The following is a 17,028-nucleotide window of genomic DNA, read 5'->3' as shown; positions in this document are numbered from 1 at the left end:
CACTTTGCAAAAACAGCTCTGTTTTCTGTGATGTGTCCACGTTGTGTTTTGGGGCATTTCCTGTCGCGGGCGCTAGGCCTACCCACACAAGTGAGGTATAATTTTTATCGGGAGACTTGGGGGGACGCTGGGTGGAAGGAAATTTGAGGCTCCTCTCAGATTCCAGAACTTTCTGTCACCGAAATGTGAGGAAAACTTGTTTTTTTAGCCACTTTTTGAGGTTTGCAAAGGATTCTGGGTAACAGAACCTGGTCAGAGCCCCGCGAGTCACCCCATCTTGGATTCCCCTAGGTCTCTAGTTTTCAAAAATGTACAGGTTTGGTAGGTTTCCCTATGTGCCGGCTGAGCTAGAGGCCATAATCTACAGGTAGGCACTTTGCAAAAAAACAGCTCTGTATTTTGTGAAAAAATGGGATGTGTCCACGTTGTGTTTTGGGGCATTTCCTGTCGCGGGCGCTAGGCCTACCCACACAAGTGAGGTATCATTTTTATCGGGAGACTTGGGGGAACATAGAATAGCAAAACAAGTGTTATTGCCCCTTATCTTTCTCTACATTTTTTCCTTCCAAATATAAGAGAGTGTGTAAAAAAGACGTCTATTTGAGAAATGCCCTGCAATTCACATGCTAGTATGGGCACCTCGGAATTCAAAGATGTGCAAATAACCACTGCTCCTCAAAACCTTATCTTGATCCCATTTTGGAAATGCAAAGGTTTTCTTGATACCTCTTTTTCACTCCTCATATTTCAGCAAATGAATTGCTGTATACCCAGTATAGAATGAAAACCAACTGCAGGGTGCACCTCATTTATTGGCTCTGGGTACCTAGGGTTCTTGATGAACCTATAAGCCCTTTATATCCCCGCAACCAGAAGAGTCCAGGAGACAAAACGGTATATTGCTTTCAGAAATCTGACATCGCAGGAAAAAGTTACAGAGTAAAACATAAAGAAAAATGGCTGTTGTTTTCAGCTCAATTTCAATATTTTTTTATTTCAGCTGTTATTTTCTGTAGGAAAACCTTGTAGGATCTACACAAATGACCCCTTGCTGAATTCAGAATTTTGTCTAGTTTTCAGAAATGTTTAGCTTTCCGGGATCCAGCATTGGTTTCACACCCATTCCTGTCACTAACTGGAAGGAGGTTGAAAGCACCAAAAATAGTAAAAATGGGGTATGTCCCAGTAAAATGCCAAATTTGTGTTGGAAAATGTGGTTTTCTGATTCAAGTCTGCCCGTTCCTGAAAGGTGGGAAGATAGTGATTTCAGCACCAGAAACCCTTTGTTGATGGCATTTTCAGGGAAAAAACCACAAGCCTTCTTCGGCGGCCCTTTTTTCCCATTTTTTTGGAGAAAACTAAATTTTCACTGTATTTTGGCTATTTTCTTGGTCTCCTCCAGGGTAAACCACAAACTCTGGGTACCATTAGAATCCCTAGGATGTTGGAAAAAAAGGACGCAAATTTGGCGTGGTTAGCTTATGTGGACAAAAAGTTATGAAGCCCTAAGCGCGAACTACCCCAAATAGCCAAAAAAGGGCTCAGCACTGGGGGGGAAAAGGCCCAGCAGCTAAGGGGTTAAATAGCTAGAAATGTTTGTGAGTGTCACACACGACCAACCTCTTTGTACACAAGTAACCTCAGACAATCTACCTTTGCTGTTTCCCCATTTTTTCTAGATTTTAAAATGTGTCATTATAGAGAATATTAAAGATGAATAAGGATATTTTTAACATTCCATTTTTTATGAATTGCAATGTTCTATTTTCAAGAGTGAGAAGCTATTTGAAGAGGAATACCATTCTTAAAACGGACAGTTTTGAAAGTTCGCCTGGAGACTGCACTAGGTTTAAGTCTCCAGAAGTAGACTTTTACCACATGATAGGCAAATGCAACATGGTAGCAAGATACTGGGAGGAAGCACTAAAAACAAGATCACAGACAAGCAAATTGCTCTACTTTTGGCTACATGCTTGCTAGGACAGATAGCCAGTTATAACAATGAAAAGTCACAAACAAATTCCTAGACCTGGCGCTCATATAAGCTAAAGTTAGTATTGCCATTACACTGAAGGCAAGGGAGGCACAATGTTGTAGAGAAACTGAGCAATGCAAAAAGGCCACACTTGTCGAAGTAGAACAACAAACAGGAAGTACAGAGATGTATACAGACTGGGATATTATCCTGTTTGCAGAGGAGGCTAATAGCAACACATTACCCCAATAAAAACTGTGTTTGTTCTGTAAGCAGTACAACATACACGATTGGGAATCACAAATTGATAACAGCATCATTTTATTTGAAACTAAAAGACATTGGAATAGACCACTGAAACACAGAATGTAATATGGACCTCAAATAAATAAGATAACTGATAGCAAAAGGCATGGGCATAATGCATGTAATGAATATGAGTAAATATGAGCCAATATTTTTTTTAAATAACTATTTATAGATTGACTAGCCTTACAAGAAAGGAAGATAAGTTGAAACAAGAGACATGAAACTAAATAAAACAAGCTGCCCCTAACTCATGTCCTCAGTACCATCTACGGCATGATATAACACAGGATCAAGTTAAATGGAAGTACAGGACAAAGCATGAATCCAATACACTGAGAATCAGGATTAGAGTCCAAGCAGGCCTCTAAAAATCATAAAACTTTTACAAGACCTGCAGGTCGAGTAGCTTGAATAATCTACTGAACTTAACTGAAATGTACTTGACCCGGAAACGAGTCTCAAATTGTGTGATCCTAGGCAAATATTGTATTTTACAGTCACCTTTTTCTTCGTTCTCACATATGAGTGCACCTTCAAATATGTGAGTTCAGCATTTCTGCTGTAAAAAATATATATTTTGTTTGATTAAATACACTTAACGTGTGCTCCATGTATAATAAATCTAGCCCACATATAAGGTACACATTATCCATGCATGACTTGCTTCTTAGTTTACTTGTAGCTTTGCCATCAGGGCAAAAGTGTTTCTCAGTTTATGTTTAAACCTTCACATTTGATAAATAGATTACTAAAGCATGATGTGCTATCACACTGTGATTTACATACACTACTTTTTCAAGAAATGTCCAAAAACATTCCCACAAACGTGCAGCTTTTCTGATAAAACTATATAGTGTATTAACAATAATCTGTGAAAATTGTGTTTCAGCAAACATTTATCATTTGTACATCACCAAGTAAAATGTTCGGACTTTCTTTTTCATTCTATTAAAATATTTTTTCATAACACAGATATAGTCAAAATGGTCTTTCACAGCTATTGAAATACATATTGAAATGTTTGTAAAGTTGACTTAGTTATTTAAATGTTGTGTGTTAGAAAAAACCTGATACCAAAATCCTTTCATTTCACATAGGTCAGACAGTTCACTTTACAAAATACTGGAACTTTGCAGTCACAAGGAAAAGTATTTGCATTGCAAGAAGACAAACTGACTTGTGACCTTTGTCTCTGAACACAGAGACAATGTGACAAGAATAAGATTTAAATGTATTTTAATTGCTAAATCAATTTCTGACTGAACAGAACACCTGTTCTTTGGCCACTCAAGAAGGGTGGAGTGGAAGTTAAAAATATCTCGACCTCATAAAATAAAATAAAACTCGCCATAGCGAGTGGTCGAGTAGATTTTTCAAGCCCTGACAAGTGCCCATGAGGAGCATCAGCTGAACAATTTGAGTCTTTCCCAGGTCCACCATCAGGGTTGCTTCATTGCCCCTCATCCTACCACTGTCTACATCTGAATCAGAGTCATCATCTTCATCATATGCTTGAAACTGCTCCAGCACCGCTACCCACTCTACAAAGTTGCAATGTCATCCTGGGCACTGTCATTCAACCTAGTTAGCTTAATGTGCTTTTATTCCGCTATCAACCATTCCAGGACATCCCGAACCCAGAGATCCACTTGAGGTGCCCAAACTCCCATGCAACTAACGGCCACCCATCTTTTTGCAAGAGGAAAGCAAGCTGTAGGGACTTATAGGGCACTTTTCTGCCCTTTGCCTGTGTCGTCTATGCCCAACAAAGAGGTGCAGGGTGTAGCCAGGACTTGAAGCCCCGTAGCTACCTCAAGCCACGGTACAAATGCTCAGACCAAATCTTAAGACACAAAACATCTACCTGACAAAGGAAATGGCACAAAAAGTGATACTCAAACCAAAATGTTAATGGGTAGGAACAGACTGAGATTCTTCGCTGTTTCAAGGTTTGTTGTTACACTTTTGGTGTACCATGCATATTTACACAGCTCTTAAACTAAAATGTAAAACACAATGGGCGCGACTGCAACAATATAGAACCTTGTCTGCCAAACTCTTGGTTTGCCCACCCAATTCTGAGTTAGGAAAACTGGCAGCTTTATGCCAACAGAGTATAATGCACTTCAGCAGTGCAAACCTACTCTGACAGCCTGAGGGAATATGGGCCATTGGGGGTAAGCCATCAGATGACCATCCACCCTGTTTAGAGTGAGAGGTCAGATGGCTTGTATGTTTTTTTTACTGTTCATCACGAAAGGAATATCATGGCAGTAAGGGACAGTAAAAATAAAAAAGTAAAAGTTTTAAAAATAATTATTCAGAGAAAAATCCCATGTTGTTGAGGCCATAAATATTTACTTTTCCAACAACAAACTCCTGCTTTTTTGGAGTTTGTTTTTTTGGAAAATAAAAAACCTTTAACTTTTAAAAGTTTGTTGTGACCAGATGCACAATGACAGATGCACACCAATCCAGAGGCCATGACTGTGGTTCATGCAAACACATGGTTTTCACTGCAGGGCTGGCAGTGAACTCTAAATTTATTTAAAAGAGTTACATTTGTGGTATTTCATTTTTCTTCTCAGAGTTTTTTGCTCCTAACAAAGGAATTAGTGCATTAATAGGGCATAATCCTCTTTTAACAAACACATAAAAGAATTATCGGCATCCGGGCCACTGGCACTCCATCACCAAGACCTCCAAAATTGTTTATTCTAATGCTGAAGGTATGGATGGATCAAAGAAAAGTCTCTTAACAAATTATAGAAATAGGTTCCAAGACTGGTCATACATACACATTTTTTAAGCAGTATAACAGTCGGCCAATTTTGTCCTAAAAAGGAAATCTCTTGGAGAAGCAGCATCTTGAGATACAACAGTATGGAATCTGGGTGTAGGGTATTTTAATTTAGAAGTTATGAGTAAGCACACACGGAACCCAGCAAGGACATCATGGCACTAATAATAATGAGTTTGGGGAAAGGTGAAAAACGAGTCACTACAGCCAAAACGGATACTAAAGAAATACTTTTAATCCTGGAACAGCCAAGTCGTATTAGCATGCCTAAAAACAAAGTGATTGGTTTAGCTGGGAAGAGAGTCCCAAAGCCTAGGAATAGAAAGCAATGGAAATGAACGTCCTGTGATCCCATTTGACAGATCCTAGGGAGTACCACAGTCCAAGAAGAAGATGACCATAAAGGCCATGCTGGATAATAAAGAGTGATAAGGTTTTGCAGTAAGACAGAGGAGGTACCACAGGCGGCTTATGGCAAATACAGAGACCCTAAAGTTGTGTGCACTTAGCAGCCATTGTAGTTGCTTAGGAAAAGTGGATAAATGGGGAGAAAACCACTAACAATAATCTGGCTACAAAATTTCGAATGATCTGAAGTTTTTTATTCTGATATTTGGGTAAGGACAGAAAATGCACATTGAAAGAAGCCTTCATTCAGTAATATTTAGAAAGTGACAATATTCCGGCTGGGGCGATCTTTTTTAGAACCCCCTAGTTGAACAAAGCAATTGGAGGTCAGCTTAGATATACAAGAAGAGCAACCTAACTTGTCATAAAAAATTAAGCCCAAGTTACAAGCTTGCAGTTCCTATCAAGTTTGAAAATGATCTGGTTGCCAGGGGTCAATTTTATAACCTCCTGAAGAAATGGTCTTATCAGTGTAACAAGTGGAGCTATGTAGGTATTAAACATCATTGGACTTAACGATAAACCTTGTAGAACTCCACAAGAAAATGATGAGTTCTGATGGGACCAATATGAATGATCTGTTCCACTCAAGAGCCTTCTGAGTGACACAGGCATCATACAGTCAAAAAGTAATGACTGCACGAGAAAAAGTGTCAAAAGCAGCCAAACATTGTAGTCAGATGAGAGCAACAAAACTGCTTTTATCATAGATCACAAACAGCAAAACAGTTGTCCGCACAAGCACAACCTGAATGCCTTGAAAGGCACAGAAACTACCCTGAGCAGGATCCAAAATTAAACAAAACTTTATGGAAGATGATAATTGCCTATTAGCTCCACTTTCACAAGCGTTCGCTTTGAATGGAAGAAAGGAGACTTTAGGGTCTGTGGTCTGTTTCTTGATAATCACCTCTTCAAGATTCTGCTTCTAACAAGCCACAAAATAAGCAGAAGTGAAAAATGCACCAAAGATCGAAGAGACTGCAGGGTCAGAAGAGTCACTTTTGAATAATTTCTCTCCATAAAGTGTGGCAGTACGTTTGTAATAGGTACAGAAGACACACTAGGAAGATTAATTGCAGAAGTAATCAAAAAGTGATCTGATCAACTGAGTGTAAAGTAATTGCTGATGAATTTGGATCCATTATATAAACAGATACAACATATGGGCTGCCTAGTGAGCAGGAAAATCAACATTTGTTTTATCTCCAATGTTGCACTAAAGTCCTGGTGCTAATGGCAGTAGGGCATCTACTCTTATTGAAGTCTTGTAGAACTGTCATGGATCACCAAATTTGATGCAGACAGAGCAAGCGGAGACAAAATTAGGAAATTCTTCACACAACTCCGTAGTAGATCAGATGGAAGTTGCCATGGTTGGGTAATAGGGTAAAAGTAAGAGTTTTCCTATGTGAGGTGGCCAGGAACAATTTCCAAGACAGTTTTTGGTAGTCTGGTAACCCCTTTTCCCAGCCAAATATCCTGGTTAGCACGCAAAAGTTAAATGTTTCTGGCACTGCCCCAGCAATTTTGGGGGAAGTAGAATTTCTAAGACATGTTTCTGTTTCATATAACAGATCGAGGTTATACTCCAGTATAAAGTCATGTATTTCAAAGCTATGTTTATGTAGTGTTTTAACATTAAGGAGGGACAACTGGGGAGTAACTGAATATCAAGTCCATGTTGACTCTAATCTTGGACCAAAAGAAGTCAAACTCCAGGAAAGATAAGCTCTCTCTAACTTATTAAGCTGTAATGAAGTAAAAATCAAATACTGGGGGGAACGGCCGCAATCCAGGTATAGATGGACAAAGACAAGCTTATCTTTGGTGTACCTTTTGGCTTGCCACTGGAGCAGCAGCCGAGTGGTTACACTCAGGGTCTATGTAAGTACCTCCTACGGCATCAAAGAGAAGCAGAGGGAGGGAAATGGAGGTTGCTAGGCAGCCATACGACTCCTACAGCAAGATAGGCTAAATCCAGTAAGATAAAATGTATAACAATAATAGATATAATAAAAATAATAGGAGAGGCCAACAGAAAAACGAAGCGGAGTCAGACTTCTCCTGTGGATACTGGGAGCTCCCTCTCTCTTAAGATTAATTAAAACGTGACCACCATTGAATAAAAAAGCAAGTCAACCAACATAACAGAAGTAACAGGCCTATGAATGTAATATAGTAAACAAAGATAAGGACCGGGCATGGTGCCAGGAATTTACAATGATATAAAAGATTTGGGATAAAAGAAATCAAAACACATGGTCAAAACTGTGCTACTAAATCGCAGGAGTGTGACAGTCCCTCAGACTAAATGGTAATGGTTTGATCACGCCCAGTGTTCTTGTAATTTCCAGTCAGGAAATGTAGCCCGAAAGAGAAATGCGTAGGCTGCTAGGCAACGACAAGGTGATGGCCCCAGCTGGATCGGACTGAGTGCAGAAGGAAAATGCATAAAAATCAGAGAACAGCAGCAGTAAAAAGAACTCCTCCTACAGGAAGCAAGACCTTCCTTTCACTGTACTCTTATATAGGAAAAGAAGTACAAATAACTACAAAGGAAGAAAAATAAAACACTGCAGCCTATTTACCACAATAAAAATGACAAGCTTATGAAACTAACATAATAACCTAATATGCATTGGCAAAGCGAACAACTCTGGCATCTTAGCTTTGCCAGTCCCTGCTTTGTTGGGTCATGGCTTTTGCAAAACTTTATTGCTGGGTAGCTGCCGGCTGTCATCATTAAAAATAAAAATAATGGCTAAAAGCAAAAATATATGTTTCTGGCCACAGCAGTCACTGGCACCTAAGAAACCTATTTGTGGCAGTGATTATTGCAAAAGAGCAGAATGCCATCAGTTACAGTGAAGTTGGTCAATGACTGAAGTGGGCTGATTCATTATGATCTCTGCTGTAGTGGGTGGAAGAAAAATGTGAATGAGACTAATAGATCAACGGATATGAGGGACAACTGAAAAGCTCCTACGAGAAGTATTTTATAAGTATAATTTTAGTAAAATCAGACGTCTTGGCTAATGCCAGAGCTAAAAACTAGATGTAGCATGGGGCATACGTCCCCAATTATTAGGAAATAATAGAGAAACAAAGCTTGGTTAAAACTCCACTCCCAATTGGCTGGAAGTGTAGCAGTCCCTCAAACTAAACAGACTGCAATAGGGGAAGTAAAACTGTACCATCAGAGAAGAGTGTTTTGAAAAGGAGGAAGAAAGTACATTTTGTGTTGTAAGGGGTGAATTTAAAGCTCAGACAAAGCAAACTATTATACAGTAGATACGTTTGATAAAGAGATAGTATTTTCATTGCACCTTTAAAAAAATCCTGTGTGCGTGCACCACATTACTTTGTGAACAAAAAGTCTTAAAACCAACGTCATCGTAACAGCAAAGTAAAATAAATGAACTGCCCTTCCATTATCATTACTATTAATTTCACTATTATTAATAGTATTATCACTATTAATATTGTTATGTACATTTGCAGAGCTCTACTGTTACCTGAATGTGTGCTGGCGCTAAAAGGAGAGAAAGCCTGCCCTTATTTGAAGTACAACCGAAGAAAACTGTCAGATGGGGACGTGTATATGGCAGTGTTTGTAACCAAGTTTTAAGTAGTTTCCTGAATTGAAAAAGGTTGCCGCTTGAGCGCACTTGGAAAGGAAGTGTGATCCACAACTGTGCTGCGTGCACAGAAAAGGCATATCCACCAATTAACGCCCCCCAACTTTAGGCGCTATAAGTAGATTGGCACCGGCCGAGCAATGCTCGCATGAGAGTCTACAAGGAGTGAATTTCAGCTGTAGAAAATGCAGACCAACAGATTGTATAGCTTTCCGAACTATACACAAAGCCATCAAATTGATCATTTTGGGCACTCGGAGACAATGCAATTTAAGTCAGGAGAACAGAGCATCAAGGCGTTACAGTATTTATGTCGACTTGGAAAAAATGACAGGACTTCCTGCGGGCGATGTGGAGTGGGAAGAAATTATACGATTTTACCAAGTGTCCTCACTGAGTAAAAACAGGTCATAGAGAGTTTAATAACTGGGATGTGAGAGATGTGCATTCCTGTAGACTCCTAGGTTCCACAACAGGGCGGAGGCTACAGTTATAGAATTACTGGGTAACGGACAGACATTTCACAGTAGAAGATGAAGGGGGATTGCCAATGGAACAGCAAAGGATTTGGCCCCTTTGAATGTAAGTAAATTCAACTCAAGCCAGCAGGAAACATCCCTTAAACAGTTGTGAACAGATTCCAGAGGCAAGGGACTAGATTGAGCCACTGATAGAATTCTTTGCGTATCAGTGAGGTTCATGAAATAATTCCATGACTACAAATCAGTTTTGCCAAAGGTTTCAAGTAGAAGTTAAATAATGTGGGACTAAGGGAAGAACCCTGAGATACTCCCCGTGCCATTTCTCTGAATTTGGATATAAAGGTGTGAGATGGATTGCTTGGGCTCTGCCTGCAAGACTGGATGAAAACTAGTCAGGGTCAACACCAGATACCAACTTCCCTACCAAGTTCCTAGAGATAAAGACGTTATAGTTTACTGTGTCAAAGACATCAGACAAGTCGAGTATTACCAAAGGTATAAAATGGCCTTTGTCTGCTGCCAATCTGAGGTTGTCCAGCTCAGCTACCAAAATAGATTTGGTGCCACAAGCTAGGTGAAAACCGGACTGTGCTGGAATGAGCAAATTGGAAATAATTATGTTAACACATTTTTTCCACAATCTTCACAGGAAACTGGAGAAGGGATATAAGTCAATATTAGATGGAAGCCAATGGGCCTCACAAAGGCTTTTTTATGTAATGGAACCACCATTGCTTTTTATCAATTGGATGGTACCACTCCCTTTTATAATGAGAGATCGCATAGAGTTTGAAGGGGAGGGCAAGCAAATTGGACTTCTTTTTCTAGATTTTAAGGGGCAAATGATCCAAAGGTGATCCAGAGGCAATCGAATTGGCTAAACTCAAAAATACCTTGGTAGTAAGGGAGCCAGAATTTGTAATGGTGGAAGATGGGCTATCCAACATCACGAGCTGCTGTGTATGACTGAGTTGTGGGCAAAGCCAGGAATCAGAATTAGAATTAGAAAGGGCAGCTGCTGAGGCTGAGAGACAGTAGACAGATTCACAAATTTTCCCTAAAAATAGAGGTTAATAGTGTCACACAGTTGCTGGGTGTGTTCAACTGCATTCGAGGTGCAGGAGGGCTTTGATAGTTGCTAAACCACGGAAAACAATTGTTTGGAAACATCAGAAGCAGGACAAAATGCAATTCATATAATAGTCTGCTTTGGCAGTGAGGATTACAGGGAGTGCAGAATTATTAGGCAAATGAGTATTTTGACCACATCATCCTCTTTATGCATGTTGTCTTACTCCAAGCTGTATAGGCTTGAAAGCCTACTACCAATTAAGCATATTAGGTGATGTGCATCTCTGTAATGAGAAGGGGTGTGGTCTAATGACATCAACACCCTATATCAGGTGTGCATAATTATTAGGCAACTTCCTTTCCTTTGGCAAAATGGGTCAAAAGAAGGACTTGACAGGCTCAGAAAAGTCAAAAATAGTGAGATATCTTGCAGAGGGATGCAGCACTCTTAAAATTGCAAAGCTTCTGAAGCGTGATCATCGAACAATCAAGCGTTTCCTTCAAAATAGTCAACAGGGTCGCAAGAAGCGTGTGGAAAAACCAAGGCGTAAAATAACTGCCCATGAACTGAGAAAAGTCAAGCATGCAGCTGCCACGATGCCACTTGCCACCAGTTTGGCCATATTTCAGAGCTGCAACATCACTGGAGTGCCCAAAAGCACAAGGTGTGCAATACTCAGAGACATGGCCAAGGTAAGAAAGGCTGAAAGACGACCACCACTGAACAAGACACACAAGCTGAAACGTCAAGACTGGGCCAATAAATATCTCAAGACTGATTTTTCTAAGGTTTTATGGACTGATGAAATGAGAGTGAGTCTTGATGGGCCAGATGGATGGGCCCGTGGCTGGATTGGTAAAGGGCAGAGAGCTCCAGTCCGACTCAGACGCCAGCAAGGTGGAGGTGGAGTACTGGTTTGGGCTGGTATCATCAAAGATGAGCTTGTGGGTCCTTTTCGGGTTGAGGATGGAGTCAAGCTCAACTCCCAGTCCTACTGCCAGTTCCTGGAAGACACCTTCTTCAAGCAGTGGTACAGGAAGAAGTCTGCATCCTTCAAGAAAAACATGATTTTCATGCAGGACAATGCTCCATCACACGCGTCCAAGTACTCCACAGCGTGGCTGGCAAGAAAGGGTATAAAAGAAGGAAATCTAATGACATGGCCTCCTTGTTCACCTGATCTGAACCCCATTGAGAACCTGTGGTCCATCATCAAATGTGAGATTTACAAGGAGGGAAAACAGTACACCTCTCTGAACAGTGTCTGGGAGGCTGTGGTTGCTGCTGCACGCAATGTTGATGGTGAACAGATCAAAACACTGACAGAATCCATAGATGGCAGGCTTTTGAGTGTCCTTGCAAAGAAAGGTGGCTATATTGGTCACTGATTTGTTTTTGTTTTGTTTTTGAATGTCAGAAATGTATATTTGTGAAAGTTGAGATGTTATATTGGTTTCACTGGTAATAATAAATAATTGAAATGGGTATATATTTTTTTTTGTTAAGTTGCCTAATAATTATGCACAGTAATAGTCACCTGCACACACAGATATCCCCCTAACATAGCTAAAACTAAAAACAAACTAAAAACTACTTCCAAAAATATTCAGCTTTGATATTAATGAGTTTTTTGGGTTCATTGAGAACATGGTTGTTGTTCAATAATAAAATTAATCCTCAAAAATACAACTTGCCTAATAATTCTGCACTCCCTGTAGTTCATTGTATTTTATTGAACCATTTTTAAATCAATTTTGATTTCTAGGACGTAAATAATTCATCATCTTTTTTCAATATTTTTACACTCCAGTTTTGTTGATATAAGAGTGTTACTGAACCATATTGCAGAAGAATGGCCATGGGGTCGAATAATCTTAAACAGGAGGAAGGAGTCCAAGGCTTGCTTGAGAGAGTTTGAGTAAGAAGCATCTTAAAGTAAACAGTTGACTGGAGTGGAAATCATCAAGTCATGTGCTCTTATGAACTCAATAAATCAATCAAGAATACTTTATTCGGTTTCTTGACCATCAAAGTGACAGTATACAATTGTAGAAAACCATAAATCATCAACACTACATCGAAATTAAATAAAAACATGCAAAAGCATTTAGAAAACAACCCTACAATTAAAATACAAATCAAATTAAAAAAAAAAGTACTAATGAATATAAAATTCCAACATCAAAAACTAGACCTAAACAACTTGTGCAAAAATAACTCAACTAAAATTAGCAGCAATTATAATACCTACTTGGATCCATAGGCTTGTTGCTAGCACTAATCCCATTGGCCCAAGTGATTAAAACCTGAGAGGGCTTCAAGCTATTCACTCCAACAACTGATCACAAGGCTCTAAAGATTGTTTCAAAATCTTGTCCAGTTTGAGCCAGACATTGAACAGATAACTGCTCACTGTGAGTACCACAGGTTCAGATGTATCAGTTCATAAAGTATGCTGGGCCTCTTTATAGCGGGTTACCCTCATGTTTAAGCAGACTGGTCGAAGCCATGTGCGGCACAAGTCTTGATACCCCTAGCAGACAAACAAAATTTGTTCAACTGTTCTGGGTCCTGTCCGCATGAAGGGCAAATCACTGTCGACCCATCTGGTTGGGAATTGCTACCTAATTGTCGTGCCAGAAGGCAACCACATATAAACCTTTTTGCCCTAACGGTGTAGTAGTATTTAAATGGTTTTCAAAAGCCAGTTCTGGCTTGTAGTCTAAGAACTGTACAGTCAGTCGACTATGGTTATCATTGCTGTTTAACTATTCTAGGACAAATGACCAATATGTTGTTTTCGGCACCAATATATCAGCCCTGCTAATTAAGCCTGGGGAATTCCAAAATGCTTCAAGCCTAATTTTTTAAAACAAGAAGAAATAAATGGTAACCAAGGATCTTTAAGGTGGAATCCAACCCCATTAAATCAGTGAGTGGGTAGTCCAAATGCGTATCCAAAAGAGAAGCGACTTTAATTTGGCCAGATCTGAAACATGTTTGATACCAAGACCCTGGTATATAGGAATAGGAGGAGTGGTAGATAGAACCGAGACGAAACACCTGGCAAAGCTAATTTCGGCCATGGCAAACTTTTGGGTATCGTTATATCCCCATATCTCACCTCAATATAGAGCAGCACCTTGGGCCTTGGTGCGATATGCTTCCAAGGCGGGAGAAATCGATTGTGAGTATGTGGTTCTAAAGAAGCAAAGGACTGCATTCGACCTTTGGACAATTATGAGGGAGTCTTTATTAATTTGGAGTACCCAATTAAATGTATCAGTTAGGGTCATGCCCAACTAGTCGAAACTAAAAACCCTTTCAAGCCCTTCTGCTCCAACTCTAACCTGGCAGCTTTTCGTAGCTTGCTTCCCAAAAACCATGAACTTGGTTTTAGTCATGTTAAGCTCTAATCCCCTCTCCTTACAAAATGCCAAAAACGTGTCAAGAAGAATTTAGAGGCCCATTGGAGTTTTAGAGATTAATAAACAGCCATCGGCAAACAATAGTAAAGGAATTTTGACCCCATTCAAGCATGGGGGGGGGGGGGGGGGTCATTTGCACCCCTTAATTCCTTTGCAACATTATTTATGTACAAAGTGAAAAAGGCAGACGCAAGCATGCACCAACTGGAATGGGCTTCATTAGCTGACCTTCCAGACCCCACCCAACCTGTGTAAAATTTCTACTGTGTAGCCTAATTAGGAGATCAATTAATTCCCCTGGAACACCCATGATCACCAGCACTACCCAAACTTTTTCACACGGTACAAGATCAAATGCAGCTCCCATATCAACAAAAGTGACATTTAGCTTTTGTTTACTGAAGAAAACCTGCTTCCAGCATAGAAGAGAAAACTTAAAAACCTGGTCCGAAGTGCTGGTTTTTGCAAGGAACCCAGCTAGTAGGGAAGAAATTATCTGGTTTTCTTCTATCCAAGCCTGTAGCTTATCCAATAACTGTCTTGAAAATATTTTTTGTAAATTATCTATTAAGCTAATGGGCCTATAGTTATTTGGGCTGCCAGCATCACCCTTCTTAAAAACAGGAATAATTTCCCCCCCCACAAGTCATGGGGATCTCCCCTCCAGCTGCAATAGCATTAGATAGTAAATTTACATAAATAGCCCAGAGCAACGGGTCTGATTTAAAGAGATCCTGAGGAATGTAGTCAGGACCCTGGGCTTTGTATGACTAATGTATTAATGGCAGAAAAGGTATCAGCAAGGCTGTAGGTAACCCTATCCTTCAGCCTGCCCAGCGCTTTTGATAGAATGTTTTGTGGGCACCCACCACCCTCTTTCATTGGCTGGGTGGAGGAGTTATCTATCTCGAGCAGTTTGGTAAAGTATTTCTCCCACACCTCCGGTTGAATCTGATTCCGCCTAGGGATAATACTAGCAGTGCTCCCATGGGAAATAAAGTGCCAGAAAGTATGGCTATCATTCTTTCTGAGAGCTTGTAGCATATCCTGCCAATTTTTATCCTCACAGTTACGTTTGGCAAGGTTAAAAGTGGACCTATACCGTAAGTAAAATGCGCAATTATCTGGACGCTTACATCACTGAACAGCATTTTTCAATTCCTGTTTAGCTAATTCACACTAGTGTAAACCAGGTTGAACCCCTCCTAGTATGAGTTGGTTTGCATCGATTTTCCTTGTAAAAAATACCCTTCAGGATGGCAAAAAAACAATTGTGTATATCCAATATTGTTTGGCCATTACACTGGGCCACGACACCCTCCTATAATTGTTAGCCACAATAGGTTCAGGAACCTCCTTGAAGCAGCTAGTTACTCGCTTTAAAAACTCTGCCCCAGTTAGGTTAGTAATTAAGGGACAGTGGTCACCATCATAACAGTGTTCAACCCTCATGTCATAAAGCTGTGGCCACAAGCTGACATCAAGTAATACATAGTCAATTTCACTATTTATGCTCCCCCTCTTAAAAGTAGGTGCTCTGTCTGGGGAAGAGCAAGTGCGCCCATTAAAATCTCATAGTTTTTGGCCCATCATAATAGAAGCTGTCTGCAAAGCAGAATTTGAAAAGTGATGGGAAATGTTTACCACCAAGACTAGGAGTTGTCTGGGAAGGAGGACAAAATTTGTCCTCCTTCTCAGTTACCATATTTAAGCGAGATGATGTTCAAAGAAGACATTAAAGTCTCCAGCCACAATTATTTTGGCTTACACATATTAATTACTTCATCCAGTTTAGATAAAACAGGGGAATCACAATTAGCTGGCAAAGTCCTAGCATAAACATTTAAAACCACCAGTACCAAACCTGCTGGAAATTTTAGCCTAAGGCCCATTTTATCAGGAGAGTTTTTTTCAACAACTCATGTAAACATACACAATCAGTCTTACCCAAGATGATCAATTCACCTATTGCCCTTCCAGATTTCCTTGGAGGAGCTGCTTTCATGCTGTAAGTAACAGACCCATTCACAAAAACCTTATCTCTTTTCCAGGTTTCCTAAAATAAACAGACATCATATCCCCCAATAAAAGACAACCAATCATTCTCATTAAGCTAGACCTAATCTCAGCCACATTCCAAAAACCAATGAAAAACCACCATCCTGGTCAGGGTACATTACATGCACATTGTCATTCTCCCTCTGCCCCGGGGTTGGCATTCTTGCCAGATTAAATTCCACTGTGTTAGCACCCTTAATGTCAGCCTTGGTTCATTGTCCCTGGCTGGGTGACATTGCTCCTAGAGCTTCAAAAGAGTTCTTCACTGAGTTAAAACCTTCACTGGATCTATTTATATGGCCAAGACAGTTATTTAGGTCCAAGCAGCTAGAAGATGCCGTTTCTGGGAAGATGAGTACTTCACAACTTGAACCATAGGAGTCAACTGCAGAGGTGATTTCTTTATCTTAATATCAAAATCACTCAAGTGGCAGGTACTTAGTTCAAAATGTATTAAATCCTCGACCAAAAGTTAATTGCACAAATTAATTTCAATATTGTCGGTGGGGGCATATTCAACACAATGCCTCCTAGCAAACTCTATGTCTGACCTCACAATTGATAAACAGCCCCTTTTAACTCTAAACCAATGTACGACTTTGTTACTTAGGCAGTATTCTCGAAGACATTACTCCTCAGTTTAGGAACCTGGTCAGATACACTGTATTTCTGTGCCTTCCATACATAGTCTCAGATTGATGATAGATTGATGATACAAACGTTTTCTTGAAATAGAATTCTGGGAGGGTTTGTCAAAACCGAGATAATGAGTATGGGTTGATGATGGCCTGGGAGGACATGCAGACCTAGGGTGCAACTCTTTTTTAGAGGAATAAACATCTTAGACAATCTTGG

At 40.0% G+C, this 17,028-nt stretch overlaps 1 protein-coding gene across 20 annotated transcripts in view; it reads right to left on the bottom strand.

Annotated features, from left to right (window-relative positions):
- The window catches only part of CTNND2 (catenin delta 2), a 3,139,673-nt gene that overhangs the window by 3,002,803 nt on the left and 119,842 nt on the right, over nt 1-17,028 (bottom strand). The gene's annotated exons all lie outside the window — the stretch shown is intronic.

Source organism: Pleurodeles waltl, chromosome 2_2 (genome assembly GCF_031143425.1).
Source record: "Pleurodeles waltl isolate 20211129_DDA chromosome 2_2, aPleWal1.hap1.20221129, whole genome shotgun sequence".
Taxonomy (NCBI): Eukaryota; Metazoa; Chordata; class Amphibia; order Caudata; family Salamandridae; genus Pleurodeles; species Pleurodeles waltl.
This window is presented reverse-complemented; position numbering and strand designations above follow the sequence as displayed.